Source organism: Tubulanus polymorphus, chromosome 3 (assembly GCF_964204645.1).
Source record: "Tubulanus polymorphus chromosome 3, tnTubPoly1.2, whole genome shotgun sequence".
NCBI lineage: Eukaryota > Metazoa > Nemertea > Palaeonemertea > Tubulaniformes > Tubulanidae > Tubulanus > Tubulanus polymorphus.
Genome location: NC_134027.1, coordinates 13,348,783 through 13,366,369, shown reverse-complemented (window position 1 = coordinate 13,366,369; position 17,587 = coordinate 13,348,783). Strand labels below are relative to the sequence as shown.

Sequence of the window (17,587 nt, the reverse complement as noted above, 5' to 3'; positions counted from 1 at the left end):
TAGTCAGTGCGGAACGTTTAGTTTTCCAACAATAATGAGGGGTGGTAGGTAGTCATGCAATTCAAGTCATCATTTATTACACGTTACTTCCGTGTTGTTGAAAATCTCGCGAGTCCTGGACCAAACCCCAATGAACAATGTGATCTGTGTGCTGGCCACAAATGCACACATATCACACTACACTACCCATTACACACTCCAGTACCCACAGCTTTCATATATCCATCCAAATATTTAGTGTCTTTCTTCCTGGGTGCCGTATATGTACAAATTTTAAATGCTCATTGCTGGTGAGAATATAATCATTTCACATATCGCCATAGGTATTGTTTTATTTTAATACCCGGTGATTGTGTTGATTGAGATTGAAGTAAAGCGAACGTTCACTACACAAGGCCTCCACGTGCGCGGAGTGCTTAGACTGTTGCACTCACAAACACACGCTCATACAGACTACTATATGGTGATGCTGTAACGCTGCTTGGCGCGTGTACGTTTGATATAATAAAAGGCTGAATAATCGTCGTAGCAGAAGATGAGCGCTGTGTTTTCTGTTTGATAGAATTTGTTATAAATTGTAATTTCTTGTGACCTGAAAATACTAAGCAGTATAGGTATTAGTCGAGGTCTGAATATTGTAGTGGTAAATTCCAGGATTTAAAACGATCTATTACTACGGCCCGGTGTTTAAGCTTCTGCGGCTATACATTGGAAGAGGTTTCGTTTCCAAAACTCAATATTCAGCCTGATATGTGACATCATATGAATTTTATTTGAAAATTTTTCATATTGTGAAAAATATTTTTTGGAAAATATAAAATAGTTTCCGCTGCTGCGCCTACTTGGACCCTACGATATTCTGGACGAAGACGATAAACAAATGTTTATCTTCGATCTTATTTGACTACAAAATGATTATTTAAGAAAGATAAAATACAATATAAACTTCTAGATCTTTGAACTCACGAATTAATAAGTTTTTTTCAAGCAAAGCCCTTACACCAAACAACCTCTAACTTTCAAGGTAAACCACACTTTGCCCATGGTCAATTTATTAACTAATGAGAGAAGTTGATTCACGGTAACCCAGTGCCACTAGCGATCCTAGTGCATCATCGCTTGCCACTGTAGCGATGCCGGTATCCCATTGATTAAGTCTAGATTTTTTCAATAAAACTCCCTTTGATCAGAGATGTAAGACTTCCGTTTTTCGACGGATTTCCAATTTTTTATTCATTTTCCTGGTCAAAAAATGCTCTGAGAACACTTAAAATTCCTATAATCTAAAAAATTTCTAAATTTTTTTGGAAATCAACTATTTTCCTTTTTCTTTTCCTTTGGTCACTTAAGTCTCTGCTTGATTTATGGTTTATTTATTCTCTGGTGAAAGCCAGTTAAATGTTTCATCTGCAAATGTACAAATTCAAAAGAATTTTATGCTTTCTAATTGACGTTGAAGCGGTAACTAGTAGGTTAAAGTCCCAAGTGGGCTAAAAATAATAATATGTGAGCCACGTCTTTTTCATTTTTTTTCTTGTTGTGAGTTTTGGGAGAGTCAGTGGGGTCGATTGCACCCTCCACATCCCGCCACGTGTTATTTCCCTTGTGAGCTATCTCCTGTCATTTTCATCCCATTCCTTATATAAATGTGAGCCACAGGGAGATATGGTATCACTTAAGATATGACCATGTCCTAAGTGAAAACCAGCGTCACCTACGGCGAACATACGAAACACGCATTTGTTTTCGGGCATCCATGCGTGTGAACTGGGCAAGTAATCTTGGTGGATGTTGGTTCCTAGTCTGGCTAACCTGTTTTATTTCTTTTTTCCCCACCCTTACCAATCCCGCTTCTCTTGTCCGTCGTATCTGTTTTCTCTTGTGGCCTCCCGTCATTTTCATCCTATTCCTTATATAAGTGTCGACACACAAATATAGGTCAACACAAGTTACTTATAGAAAGCGAAGAGTTTTCGATGTTCTTCGCGTTTTTCTCGAAAATATTGCATCGGCCGTTCGAAGCTTAACGGCCGTAAGTATTACCACTAAATTTTGTGCCACGATTTAACATACTATTGGCAGACTGCAAACCAACAGCCATAACATAGGTAAACCAAAAATCATATTATTGTAAATATTGGACGTTGGTTATTACAGCAAGTAATTAAAATCTACTTAATAAATAAAAAAAACAACGTAAAAAAGTGAGCAAATATCAAAAACTTGACTCACATCTAATAGAAAATATGATATACATAAATGTCCAAGATGTATTCATAATAATTTATTCCAAGATAGTTCTACGATATTTTGTAATGAATGAGGTTATCAAAAAAACTTCATGGGGTGATGAAAAAACAAGAAAGTTCAATGAAAATTTAGAGAATAGCAACCCAGAAAACTATAATAATTTACATATGAGTACTTAATATTTACAATTAAGTAATCTAGAAAATCGTGATTATTTTATAAAACATAATCATATAGAAATAGAATAAGTAAAGAAAAGATTAGCATTATTTAATTAATGACCATAAAGTAATGTTTTTATTCCATCATGCAATATAAATCGCTTATCATCAAAGGAATATAAACTAGTTTTTTCAACTTCACTAATATACATTTCGTGATCTTGCTGCTCTCGTGAAAACCCTCTTTATTATCTAATTATTATTATCATAATAATTAAGATTGGAATGTAATAAATGTAATAATCATTATGATTATTATTATTATGATTATTATTATCATGATTATTATGATCATGATTATTATGATTACTATGATTATTTTTATGATTATGATTATGATTATGATTGTTGTTCCCGAGATTATCCCGAGGTATTTCGCGCGTTACTGCTCTGCGGTCTTCTGATCAATATATCTTATCATCTATTGTTGTCTATGTAACCATGGAAACGACTATTTTTCATCTTTTACCAACGATGGACATGAAGCTGTAATCATAGACTATAATTTAATCCATGCAAAGTTATCCTAGTATTTTGAGTTAATTTTATAGGAATAATCAATCTGACCGAACCATGGGAAAAACGCAAATTACGGAAAGAACCGCTTAGTTCAGTGGTAAATACCTACATGAAGTATTTATATTTTATAGATAATGGTTGACAGTTATCCACAATAATATTTTTTATTGAAATTTTAAGGCTACATATCATAGTTTTCCAGTTATTGCTGATTTTGTTGATGCTTAGAAATAAGGTAAAAAGAAAAAAGAAAAGCACCGTCGTCACCTTGACAAGCGATTATTGCAACGCTGCATCTGTTGTCAGGGTTACAACACCCAGCGTCCGAAGCCCCAAGATGTTGTCTTTCCATCGGTACCAAGAAAGTCCGTATGGCTCGCCGATTGTATGAATCTAATTTTTACAAGCTCCATCTCCTATACTAATAGGTTTTCTTTTTAGTCACGTGTTATCAGTAATAAAAACAGTCATCATCGTAGCATTGTACAGTATACATCGTTTTCTTTCGTTATTCTTCTTTCGTATCAAATTCAATCCTAAGGATATCGTGTTGGTGGACAATCGTCCCCACACGGTCCCTCGAACCGGATAGTATACATCGTGACAATCGTGAATATCGTAAAAATCGTTCTAAATCGTTCCGAAATAGACTGACATCGCTTGTCAAAATGGATGACGTGGACCAAATCGAGGATGCCGAGCCGGAAGTGAAGGACAAGGAATATTCCTTCTCGGATCAAATCCAGGAAAAACGAAAATTAAAAACAAAGATAACAAAGCTCAAGACATCATTAATTGCAGAAAAAGATGTAAGTAACATAACAATTTTACTGGTCGAATCACAACTACTCCATGAAACTACCTTCGTATTAAAAACTTAGATAATCTCTCAGCGAACGACACCAGAAATTCAGCTGCCTATGACCACGAGGCGGAGAATATTCAGCGTTCATATGACAAAACCGTTGCTGAGGTGAGGAGAAGAATTTCGCAACACGTCGCCCCCAAAGTTGAAAGAAAAATAAATAATTCTATAGATATTTCATCATCAAAACACGAAAAATCATCGTTAGACCGGGACTTGTGTAACCAAATGAAGCGGATAACTATCCTGATATTTGACGGAATCAAAGGCGATTTCCGGGTTTTCATCGAGCAACACGTTCCCAAATGTTTTGATACCTTCTCAGTTTGTATCAAAAATATTGCCAATTTCCGGTCCTTAAGTCCTGAAAAAATGATAAATTTACAGCGTAATATCGTCCATACGTGTCAATTATACTTCTAAACACTTTATTTGTGGACCAGTTTATGAATTGAGCGTGGGCCATAGAGCGCTATATCCGCCATTGATCTCGACTTTCAATTATAATTACGTAAGCTATTCGTGAACAAAATGCGACCGCTGCACATTAGAAACTTCGCGCTATTCTTTCATTACCGCCGACAAAGAGGATCGATATTTCGCTAATTGGATTCGAGAGGTTTAAACCTCCCAAGGTCAAATCACTAAAATTGTGACCTTCGTGGAGATTATCTAAAAAGCCGATCGTAATCAATTCTAGCAGAACTTTTTACCCAAACGTTCAATGGTTTGACAATCTGTCAATGGCGTTCCTAAGTATTTGATGAAAGTTGAGAAATAATTAGATATTCATATAACCATGGACTCTAAAACCCAAATCGTTTTAGAGTCATTAAATAATATTAATTTCTACATGTATTTATATTATGATACTCTTTTCTGAATAAAAGATGCACGTTAGTCGAATCCCCACCATTTTTTTCTATGTACGTTGTTCAAACTCATGATAAAACCAGAGCCAAGCCATAGACTCAAAAACGAAGAATCCGTGGTCAAACATACAATTCTAATTTCCCCGGTAAATCACTGATGCCGCCAGTTTCTATTGAATGTAAGGATTCTAGCCAATTAGAGTGGCGCACGTACATTTCCATTGGCAATGCAGTCTCAAATGTTTTGTGACTTTCTCAAAATGTATCGAAAATTTAGAATTTTTAGTCCATAAGTCCTCAAATATTCATAAATGAACAGTTAAAAATTGTTGAAACTTGTCGACTCTGCCGTAAAATCAACCTATTAACAGTCCGGAATGTGGGATAATGTCGGGCTTTAGTGAACATAATGCCCCCAAGGTCTTCACATTTACAGAAAATATTACGTAAGTGATTCACGCGCAGTGCACGATAGGCGCACAATAGAAATCTGAGCCGCACGTTCTTTGAATGTCACCAATTAAGAGGACCGCTATTGTGAAAATTGACCTTTGGAGGAATATTCCTCCCAGAGTCAATCGATGGAAACTTGACCAAGGGGTTCGATATTCAAACAATTGACTTTGGGAGGAATATTCGTCCCAAGATCAACGAAGAGAATTCGACCATCAGGTCTGATATTCAAAGTATTGACTTCGGGGGGAATCTTCCTCCCTATGTCAAACGTAGGAAAATGGACCTGGTCCGATATTCGAAATATTGTCACATGTCAACTGATGGAAAATGGACCTAAGTCTTAGATTCAAAGTATATTGATTTAGGGAGGAATATTTCTCCCACCACTAAACGCTATAACCTGAATTAGAAAGATAGGTATTGGTGTTTTGGGTGTAATTTGTTTTATAACTTTTAAACAGTACCCAATAAAGCCAGGTAGATTTATGAATTTCGAGTGATACGATACACAGTGTTCGAGGTAATGAGAGGGTATGAGACATACACAAAATTTTAGAAAACTAAATAGATTTAGTATTTTCTTTGTCTCACAGTAAATCGCTGTAACTCTGTTGACAATCAATTGTAATCAGCTTGTAATCAGGCGCTTCTCGATAAACATGTAGAGGGGAAATCGTAATCAAAACACGTGTATAACATAGAAATTAAGTTTTGATTACACAGGGAATACATAAGGACTGCTTACAAATTTTCACAAGACAGCTGCGATAAATCTAAATAGCTTAATACGGCACGAATTAAAGTCTTGTCACAGGTAAAGTCTTGTCACAAGTAAGCCACCCAAGGACAATCATACTATCTGTCCAAAAACGTACGTTCAGTACTCTTTTAAGTGCCACTGATGTGGTCGATTGAACGTGGTTAACCAAACGCGCAGCCACAGTTGCGGCCATAGGTTCGAGTTTAGGGATTGTTAGAATTCGAACTGGAGCTACCCGTGACTTCGACATGATGACCAAAGAATACTCCGAACCTGATTTAAAATAACAGACTGCCCCGTAAGCCCTTGAACTCGTGTCAGAATAGACATGCAATTCCGGAATATTCGAATGTTAGCAATTGAACCCCATTCTAAACAAATATTTGCTGGTAACAACTCATCCCAATCAAAAGATTGTTTCCATATATCCTGCAATAAAATTTTGGATCGAACAGTTTCAAAAGATAGTAGCCCTAGAGGGTCGTAAATACTGCTAGCTACATGGAGGATAGTTCGCTTTTCCCAATAAAACTGAATTATCTGGAAATTTGAGATGGTCCCCGTTCACATCCCATAACAAGCCTAGATTCTTGATGCAATTTGAACTTTCGGCTGCCTGATCAGACATTGCACGATTTTCCCATTCCGCACAATTCGAAGCCCAGCATCTGAAATTGAAAATAGCTTTCGATTTGAAACCACGACACTCGTGATAAAACTTAACTACATCACATTCGCTCTGGATGCTAAAACTTACATTATATATATCGCGCAATATCTGATCAGCAAATTCACCAACGTAATTTCGTAAATGGTGAATAAGTGAAATGGACATAAACATACAACAACATGCACCGAACAGGACACGCCTAAAACGAAAACAGTTTAAAGGACTCTCCGAGTCGGTGTGATCGCTGAGCCAAAAACCTGGTTACATCCCTGTCGCAGGGGTCTATTGTGGAGACTTTATGAATTATATCAACAAGCTTTTAGGGAACATATTAGTAGGTTTCAGTCATCAGCAGTTAAACTATACCAACAAGTAATGTACGGAAGCTGGTGTTCATGGCCAGTGCTGCAGTTACCAGACAACATGCGTGGATTCGTACGTCAAACATAAACATAAATAGAAGTAATATAAATAAAAAGTCAGGAAGTGACGTATGTGTCTACGTAGGAAAACCTAATATGGTGGGCCATGGACTCTGGTGAGTGCAAAAAAAAATATTTAGATAATTGTGAAATGTGCTGATACGTCATCACCCATACATGGATTGGAGGAATGTTGTGACGTAGGAATACGTCACAATCCACGAATTCCAAACCATGTGTGGAAGAGGGCCTGCACACGTTACTAAAGAGAAAATGGTATAAAAAGGGAGCATTTATAGTTGTTAAAGAAAGGTTCAAAAAGGGTTTAAGAAAGTTAGAAGTTTTTAGAGCTTAAGAGAACAGAGCTCCAGGAAGAGATAGTATACATCTAGTCAAGAGATGATAAACGGATATATAATTTAAGAAGTCGTTAAGTTATATACGGGAGCCTTGGAAGATAGTCAAGAACGAGGACTGAAGATCCAGCCCTAAGACAGATCCCTCACTACATCACGGGTAGAGATTACGCCAACACAACACTGGTGAAGAAACACACTGATGGAAACAGCAATCATAAAATTGGTGGAGACACCATAAAAACACAACATGTCCAGCCCGACATGGAGAAACGCTTTCTCTATTTCATTAAAGACACCGTATCGGAAAAGTCTAAAAAGCATCAAAATTGAGGTTACGCCATTCAATAAAGGAGGTCCGCTATCTAAACAATCATTCAATGAAACTGGATTTGATAATGAACGAGAACTACAATTAGACAATCCTAATCTGCGTAGTAGCGGATTGCAGAAACACTGCGTGATGTGGTATAGAGTGAACCTTGCCAAAAACTTTCGGGGATCGTCTATTTTCTCGATAATGTCCTTATCTAATTGGTATTGAAAGATATCATTGTATCTAATACGTAATTCCGGAGAAAAACTATGTGCAAGAGACCACCAGGAAGCAATACCATAGTTGCTTGGTAGTGATCCGTGATTTGGTTTCCATGGTAATTTAGCCAAATAAATACATAGCCCTTAGATATATGGGTATCACAATACTAATCGAGAAATCACTTTTTAGAATAGTCATTGTTTGGTTGAAAACCCACATTTTCCAAAGCCCAAAAACTTCTGTAAGTCAGGAAAAAGTTTGGTTCCGCAATTACACTCAACATATGGACGTCGCTACCAGGTATAGCCAACCACGGACCGGTCACAGCATAGCCTAATTTGGTGCTTACAGCAACCAGGCCAGATTCAGAACATTGGATTTATATACGAAGTGGTAGTAAAAATCTGAACCAACTAATAACGCCACATTGAAAGAATTTGAACCACCGTTCACACTATGTGCTAATGTTAGAACCTTGAACTCAAGAATCCTAGAAACGATGTAACTGGGATTGACATAGGTTTATTTTGTCGACAGAAATAAACATTCAAAGAAACAATATCAACTTCTTTGAATCCTGATGATCTAGCACCAAAACCAGACAAGTTCAAAAATTCTCGTCTCTTCGTCTTTAATTGTAATTGATGAACTAATGATTTGGTTATGAATGACATTTGTGAGCCGTCATCAAATAATATTCATGTATTTTCTATAATTATCTGAGAGGAGGCAGTTGTCACAGCATCAACAGTAGTTTTAAATAAAACGAACCGTACGATTACCCTTGAATAGTAGTAGTTATGGTTATAACCTGATCTGAAAAATCGTGGCTTAAAGGTGCACCATTCTAGTAATTGGTAAATGTGGGTTTCAGATCAGAGAGCGAGAGGGCGACACTCCACTCATCACCACAAGTAATTTTTTTTCTAATAAATGGGAGAGAGTGAACAACATACAGAAAAAATTGATGTTAATGAAAATCAATATTATTGTACATATTGTAAAAAATACATTGATAAATCTCATAAAGCACGACATGAAAAAACTGCAAATCATTAAAAAAAATGTTATAGATTTTGAAACTCCAGAAAATTCCAATGAAAGAAAAGAACAATTAGAAAATATGAATGTGGATGAAATAAAATGTGGTTTGTAATGAATTTATAGCAAAAAGGAATTATAAAAGACATCTCGAATCGCAAAAACACAAACAAAATTTAAGTAATAATGTTTTAGGAACAGATTATCTTGATGATAAACCTCAACAAGTAAAAAAACCAGTTTCAAAAACTAAATCTATTTCAAATAAACCTTATATAGAAAATGTTAGAAATTATATTGATTCACTAGAAATAAAAGATACAATTGAAATTTTAGAAACATTACGTAGTAAAATTGGGCCTGCAGCTATTGTATTTAGATTTTTTAAAGGAGCAACAATAGAAGATTATAGTAAATTTATTGAAATAATGGAAAAAGTAATGGACTTTATTACAGATGTTGAATATCCAAACATTAGTATCTCTGGGAAAGTAAGTTTTGTAATATAAGAAAAAAAAATGGATTATAATATTTAAACACACTCTGAAGAAATAATTTCAAAAACACAAATAAAAGAGAAATTAGAAAAAATATTTAATGAATTTAAACGTCATATTGAAGAAAGATATTTTGAGTGTTCTGGTTTAACATTGAATGAAATTATATTTTTAGATTTGAATATTTATAAAACAAAAAGGAATAAAGCATCAAAAAGTAATACAATGTTTAAAAATGACATATGATTCATTCTTTGGAAAAACCTTTTATGTAATAATTCTTCTCCAATTTTTATATCAGTTGGTTTAATTAGAAAACATAATGGTGATAAAATAAAACCAACTGATATAAAAATTGGAGAAGAATTATTACATAAAAGGTTTTTCCAAAGAATGAATCATATGTCATTTGATGAAATAATTGATAATATTTATAATATAGAACCTGAAACATTAGAAGAAAACGAATATTTTATCAAAGGATTTTTCATGGGTGATGGTTCAGCAGTTGTGTGTAATTATGTTAGTCGCACTCAATATTGTTGGTTTTTATGCAATCAAGATTTGAAATTATTAGAAAGAATAAAGAAATAATGTGAAGAAGTTTATTCACATAAAATATTTAGAATCGTGGATCGTATGAAATCATCAGCGGTTTATAGAATATTTGTAAATATTCCTAAAGATTTTGCTACAAAATATAATAATGAATTATATATTCATGCAATAGTGAAAAGTAATACTTCAACTTAAGAAAAGATAGTGCCAGATTATGTATTAAATGCAGAATATAATCTTAGAAAATCTCCATTGGATTCTACGCAGCAGATGGTACGAAAATTTACGAGTTCTCCAGCAATAACATTTGCAGAAAAAGGAAAAATTGGTATATCAGGATTGAATCTATTATGTAATTCATTAGGTTTTAATATGAATATTGGATTGATTAGATCTAAACTAAATTGTTTTAATCTAAGGCATACAGAAAAAGAAATAACTGAAGAAGTTAAAGATTTATTTGAAACATCTAACCCATCAGATTATGTTTATGATTTATCAACTGAAGATGGAACATTTAACTGTGGATTTCCATTAATTTGCTTAATACGGATGCATACATACTAAAAATCAAGACAAATGACATAACAAAAGACTTAAAAACATTCAAACATCATTTTGACTTAAGCAATTATCCAAAAGATCAGGAACTATTTAGCAATGATAATAAAAAAATTCATGGTAAATTTAAAGATGAATTAGGGGGCGATGAAATGATTGAATTTGTTGGGATGATAAGTAAAATGTATAGTTATAGAACAAAAGATCATGAAGCTAAAAAGTTAAAAGGAATAACAAAACATGTGGTTGATAAACAGATAGAATTTCAAGATCATATAAAAGTGTTTATATAACTCAATTGTAATGAAACATAAAATGAATTGTTTAAGATCAGAAGATCACGAGATGTACATTAATGAAGTTGAAAAAACTAGCTTAAATCCGTTCGATGAGAAAAGATATATTTTGGGTGATGGAATAAAAACATTACCTTACGGTCATTAAAACAGAAAATCAATATCATCATACTCAAAATCACTATTGGTTTCTTCATATTCATTTAATTGTTTAGGTTCTTTCATTTCATTTTTCTCATTTAAATAGAGTTCTATATTGTACCACATTTCACCCCGCTCTCTTTGTTTCTTTTTGTTTGTTAATTCATCAAATGGAATTATAATATCGACGTTTAAAAAATTTACAATCCTATTTAAAAAGAATTCATAATTAATTGAATCTGTTATTTTATTATCCACATAAAATTTTAACATGTTTGTGAATGTATCCTTTATATTTTCCATATCTTCTTTTGTTAATTTAGGTTTTTTATAATAATCGTTAAATAATAAACATAAATAAATTTTCTTTTCTTTTGTGTTACATGTTGATGGAATAATTGTTTTTATTATATCTCTCTTAGTTATTTCACCATTTTTATTTTCTATCATTTTCATTTTTTCAAGCCATTGCTTATATTCTGGTGTATGATCTTCCATAGAAAATATCTTAAAAATTTCATCTAGATATTTTAATTTTGGTTCTATAAGAATATCTCTAGTTTTTTCATCACCCCATAAATTTCTTTGCCATCCACATTCATTACAAAATATCACAGAATCTTCTTGTCTTGAGTACACATAAATACATTTTTTTTCTATCATATCTTGGTAATAGATCTTCATTAAATTCTTGGTATTTTCTTACGTTTTCTTTATGTTTTATTGTTTTATTATGTAGATTTGAATTACTTGTTGTAATAATCAATTTACAATATTTGCAATAATATGTTTTTCTTACTAATTGATTATATTGTTTTTCCAACTTTTCAAGTGTTTCCTCATTATCTGGTAACGTTTTCTCATATTTTATGTTTTCTAATATATTATTTTTTCTTTCATTGAATTCTGCTTCAAATTTATTAGAAATTTTATCTATATGTGCTTTACGAAATTGATGATTTTCCCAATCTTCTATATTTTCAGGGCTAAAATATATTCGACGAGGCTCACAGAAATGATCTTTTATATTATTCTTGTCATAGAATAAGTAAGGTCTTTTCCAAATAATTTCAGGTTCAACTTTAACAGAATTATTATTACTTTCGTCACTATCAACATTAACCGTTGAGTCATTAATTTTACACTTCTCTGAATTTGTTTTAACATAATTTCTTGAGAATAACTTATTACAATTTGGGCAGTTTATTTTAGGAGTTTTATAATTTTTATCATGGTTTTTCATACGTCGAGCCATATTACTTTTTCTTTGAAGTTCACCACAAATTTCACATCCTACCTTCTCATCCATTTATTTAGGAAAAATGTTATTGGAATTAACTTTAATGGTTCGAGGTAATTTTTTTGCGTTATAAATAATGGGTGAATTAAAAGAATATAGAATATTTGTTGATTCTAGAAAACTTACAAATTATAAATCACATAATTTACTAGTACAATTAGATAGATAATCTAAAAATTGTGTAGATTTAAAATTAGTAAATGTAAGTTTATGTAACTCTTTTTACAATATAACGAATAAAAGTCTTGATCATTTAGCTTTTTTAGTTCATGCTAGAAATTTGAACAAATGGTATCATCTATTTTTAAATCCTGGATTATATAATTTAGAAACATTCGCGCAAGAAATTAATAAAAGAGCTCGTTTAAAAATGGGAGGAGGGTCTGTTGGATTTGGAATTAAATCTTTAAAAAGTGATATCAATAATAAAGTAAGAATAAAGTTAGCTAATGATGAACATCAATTTGTGGTTAAAAAACCTATAGCTAAACTGTTAGGAATTAACCCAGATGTAAGGATACGTAATGCCTAATCTACACCAAACTTAATGCCTTTTACAAACTTTTATATTTATTGCAATTAAATTGACCCTGTAAAAACTTTCGAAGCAACTAAGCGATACAATTTGTAATTCTAGTATATTAAATATTTTACCATTAAGAAATGTTAAACAATTTTAAACGCAAATAAATTATAATTTAGCTGAATGTGATTTCAAACCTTGTATTCCAAAATTTAATAATTATAAGTTAGAAATTAGAAATCATAATGGATACTTAATTGATTTGAATAGTTTTCCTGTAATTTATGAATTAGTTATAAGATGTAGAGAGTAATTTTTGCATTATATAAATGAATATAACTGTTGGACCGAGTATATGTTTTGGATTTGATTTCAAACGTGAGAAAGAAATGAAATTTGATATTAATGATGCAATAACTCATAAATATTGCATTTACTAATGAAACAACATTTGAATATGAAACAACAATAAATAAAGAAACTTTTAATATAGAAAAGATAACTGATTTAATAAGAGATTCTTTAAGATTTTATGAATTAGATGAAGATTTTATTATTAATGATATTAAAAAAATAATAACTGAAATATATGAAAATGAAACTAATAATAATATAAATGTTGAATTAATCATAAATAAGATAACTAAATATTTTGAAGATGGTATTTTTTTTGATTAATAAATGAGTGATAATAAGTGGATAATAAATGGATTATATAATGGTGCCTTACTATCAGTTGGAACTGTTGGTTATACAATGGTATTAAAAAAAGTATTTAAAACGGGAAGTGTTAATGTTGATAGATTTGATATCAATGATATTCTAAAATTAACATTAGCAGTTACTTTATCTAATTTAATTATTGATTATTTGGAAAACAAAAATATATTCCTCCTATATAAATGCGTAATTTCTTTACTAAATTAGAATGGCATCTGCAATTATAACTATTATAGGATCGGCAATTGTTAACACTTTAGCATATACAGGTGGTGGGTATTTATTTAAGCATATTGATAAAAATAGTTCGTTAGCAGAACAAAGAAGACATAACTTAGCATAAGAGAAATACAATAAAGCTGCAGAAGGTTACAGAGAAAAGAGACAAAGTTACATGGATTACATTAATAAAGAATTAAATAATCAGAAAATTACACATAGAGATATGCAATCAGTCGATGAAGCTATGAGTTTATACAACGCAGTAACAAATTACATCTATATAAGAAAAATTACATCTTTATAAACCTAAATTATCAGCTTATTATACACCAAGTAGTGAACAACAAAAATATGAAATAATTTGGATTTTAGATGGAACAGTTATTGTATTATTTGTTGCTTATAAATTTACTAATTAGTAATTTCTTTTCTAAATAAATTGATGATAAAGTTGATAATATTGATATTATTCCGCATGATATAAATAAAACTAAATTAAAATTATATTTGGAAAAACAAATATTAGAATTCGAAAATGATTTGAAAATTAAAAAGAAAAAATATTTAGAAATTAGTAAAATTATATATTATTTTATAATTAGTAGTTCAGTTACAATAAGTTCTGTAATAACATTTCTAGCAATATTCAGTCCATTAACTCCTTGAGCTATATCAAGTGGCGTGTTAGGATTATCATCAAGTGTTTTAACCGGAATAAGTTCAAAGTTGAATATAAAAAGTAATAAAGAAAAAATAGAATCTAATATATAAGAAATTAATAAATTAAAAAATACACTAGATTATATAATAAGTTTAAATGGTAATATAAGAATTGCAGAATTAACAAGAGCAGGATAAATTGTTAAAATAATTAATAAATTATTAATTTTTTTATTATATAAACGGCAATTAGTTTTCCAAAAGCTTTTCAATATAACAAATCAATTAGATATAATATTCCTGCAATAGATTTTTATAAAGATATTTCATACAAAAATGAAGTTTTAGATTCATTAATTAATTTAGATATTTATGTTACTGAAACTAATAATTTTAATGCAAAGATGGAAAATATATTTCATGTATATTTAATTAATTTTAAAAAATTGAAAGATGAAAAACAATGGTTATTAAAATCTAATATGAAAATATTGGCAGAACCAATTAAATTTTGCTGTTTATTGTGCAACAACAGGTTGTAGAATAAGTTGGAATGATCAATTGAATAATTGTAAATATAAATTAATTCAAAGTTTATTTAGATTCCATACATACTTTCAAATAAGATTAATATTAAATGAATTAGAGACCCCTTTACCAGGATCTAGGTATTTTAAAGAATTAGATAATAATATTAATTTATCAAAGTTTTATAAAAGTTGTAATGAATTTAATATAGATATAAATAATTCTGATTTTAGAACAAAAATTGGAACAATAAGATCACTTCCTTGCCCTAAAAAAATTGTAGAACATTGTGCACTTCCCATACCATCTAATAGTTTTTATATCTATAATCATAAATTAAATTTGGTAAATTAATATTGGTAAAATAGAAACTTTGGATTTAGAAACATTAAATTTCAATAAATTTCCGAAATTTTATGATAATTTAAAACAAGACAATAATAATGGTTGGGTTTATTTTATTTTAGAAAATAGTGTAGGATTTACTAAAGCTGGTATACAAAGAATAAATCAATCAATTAGATTTTATTTGATATGTATACTAGGCGCTCAAGTTGAAACAAGATCCCCAATAATTGGAAATTTAAATACATCATTTGATACACAAAAACAATTAAAAGTTTCATTTGAAGGTTCAATTCATAATGATAAAAATAGATCGATTCCAGAAAATATAGTCAGGTACCAAAATTATTTAGATAAATCTCATGTGAGATTAAATTATTGTATAGGACCTAATTTATTTATTATTTCTGATGATTTAATATTAAAGATGGGAAATATAATTGGTTATTATAATCTAATTAAAACTGCAACAATAAATAACAGGTTTGGATTAAATGATATAAATAAACAGATTATTACTGCTCCAAAACAAATGGAAGGTGAAAAAATTAAAAAACATATTCAATCAACAGAAACTAAAACTAAAAATATTAGTTTGGATAATGATTCTAAAATAAAAGATTACAATACTACAGAAAATATAAAAACTGATAATATTCAACATGAAATAATTAAAAGTAATAATAATAAATCACATGAAAATGCTAAATTAGCTATTACTTGTATAGGAATTGTAATAGGAGGAATATTTTATTTTTAATTTTAATTTTTTTATCATATTAATGGATGTAGAAGTTGGAGAAGATATTGGAATAGATACTTTTGATGAACCCAGCATAACTGAAGAACAACCGCCTGATTTTAATTAAACAAGTTTTAATGACGGTAATGAGCCAGAATATGATAATAATTTAGCAGATAGTGGTTTTAATGATAATATAATAACAACAGGCGATTTTGATAGAAGAGCGGGACGGGGAATAAATATTGAAAATGAAAATCCAGATTTAGTAAGACAGAATTTAGAATATAATGAATATATAAATAATTTTTAACCTATATTTGAAAAATCTGGATATAATATAAACGATAGAGGTGCCAGATATTTAATACAAGAATTAAAATCTTTAGATGGTGAATATGACTATCATTTGAAAGATGATTATTATATTAATATCACTTATAAAGATCAAAACAAAATATTGGCAGAATCAACTTTGAGTAATTTAGAATCATCTAGAATTAAAAGAATAAGTAATAGTAATGAAATAGAAAATGTTACCGACACAGAAATAAATCAAAATAAAAGAGTATTTAAACAAAGAATTAACGAATTATTTGAAACAATCAATAATAATTTAGAACCAGAAACAACTTCTGAACAGAATATAACTTCCAAAACTAGTAAACTTAAATCAAATAAAGTTCCAATTGAAAAACTTTTACCAAATGGGTTACTAGATGCAACAGATCAAGAATTAGAAGATTTAAATATATTTTCTGATAAAGCAATTAGAGAAATTATTAGTATAAGTCTTGCATCTGATAAAATTTCGCATGATAAAAGTATAAGAGATTTTAAAATTAGAACTTTAGAAAAAGATAGAACTGATAAAATTAAAGAAATAGAACAATTAAAATTAGATTGAGATAATAAAGTTATTGAAGAAATTGAATTTAAAAAAAGAAATGCATATTTAGAAAAAGAAAAAGATGATTTAGAATATAACATAGAATTACGGAAAGAAGAAATTAAATTATTATTAAAATCATATGATTATAATGTTATCATATGATTATATGATTATAATATTAATAGATTAAAAGTTTTTTTTAAAGATTTGTTGATAAAACCAAATTCTGAGATATCATTGAAAGAATAAAATTATTTAAAATGTTTGCAAACATATATTGCCGCCAATCGGCCATTCCGATGTTTGATATGTTGGGTGGGTAAAAGCGATTATGGGCGTATGTGAAATGTTTTTGAATGGTTGTGTGTGGCAGGCAGCGTTGGGTGTAGGTGATTAGGCCACACTTGTCTAGGGTTGGTTAGGGTTTGCCTATATTTGGGGTGAATGTGGATGGGTACACCTTCCATTACAAACTTTGCAAAAAAAACAACTTTGGAATACAATCCACAACTAATTACTAACTTTGCAATAGAACCAGTAAATGTTTCAGGACACTATGGTGTTCGAATAGAACGTTATCTAGTCCTTTTTGAAATTGGTGTTGCGTCGATAGTAATTTGTAGTAGGAAACG

The 17,587-nt window shown here is 30.4% G+C and overlaps 1 protein-coding gene across 6 annotated transcripts in view; it reads right to left on the bottom strand.

Moving 5' to 3' along the window:
- Positions 1 to 17,587, bottom strand: part of LOC141902693 (zinc metalloproteinase nas-30-like) — a 184,423-nt gene that overhangs the window by 156,761 nt on the left and 10,075 nt on the right. The gene's annotated exons all lie outside the window — the stretch shown is intronic.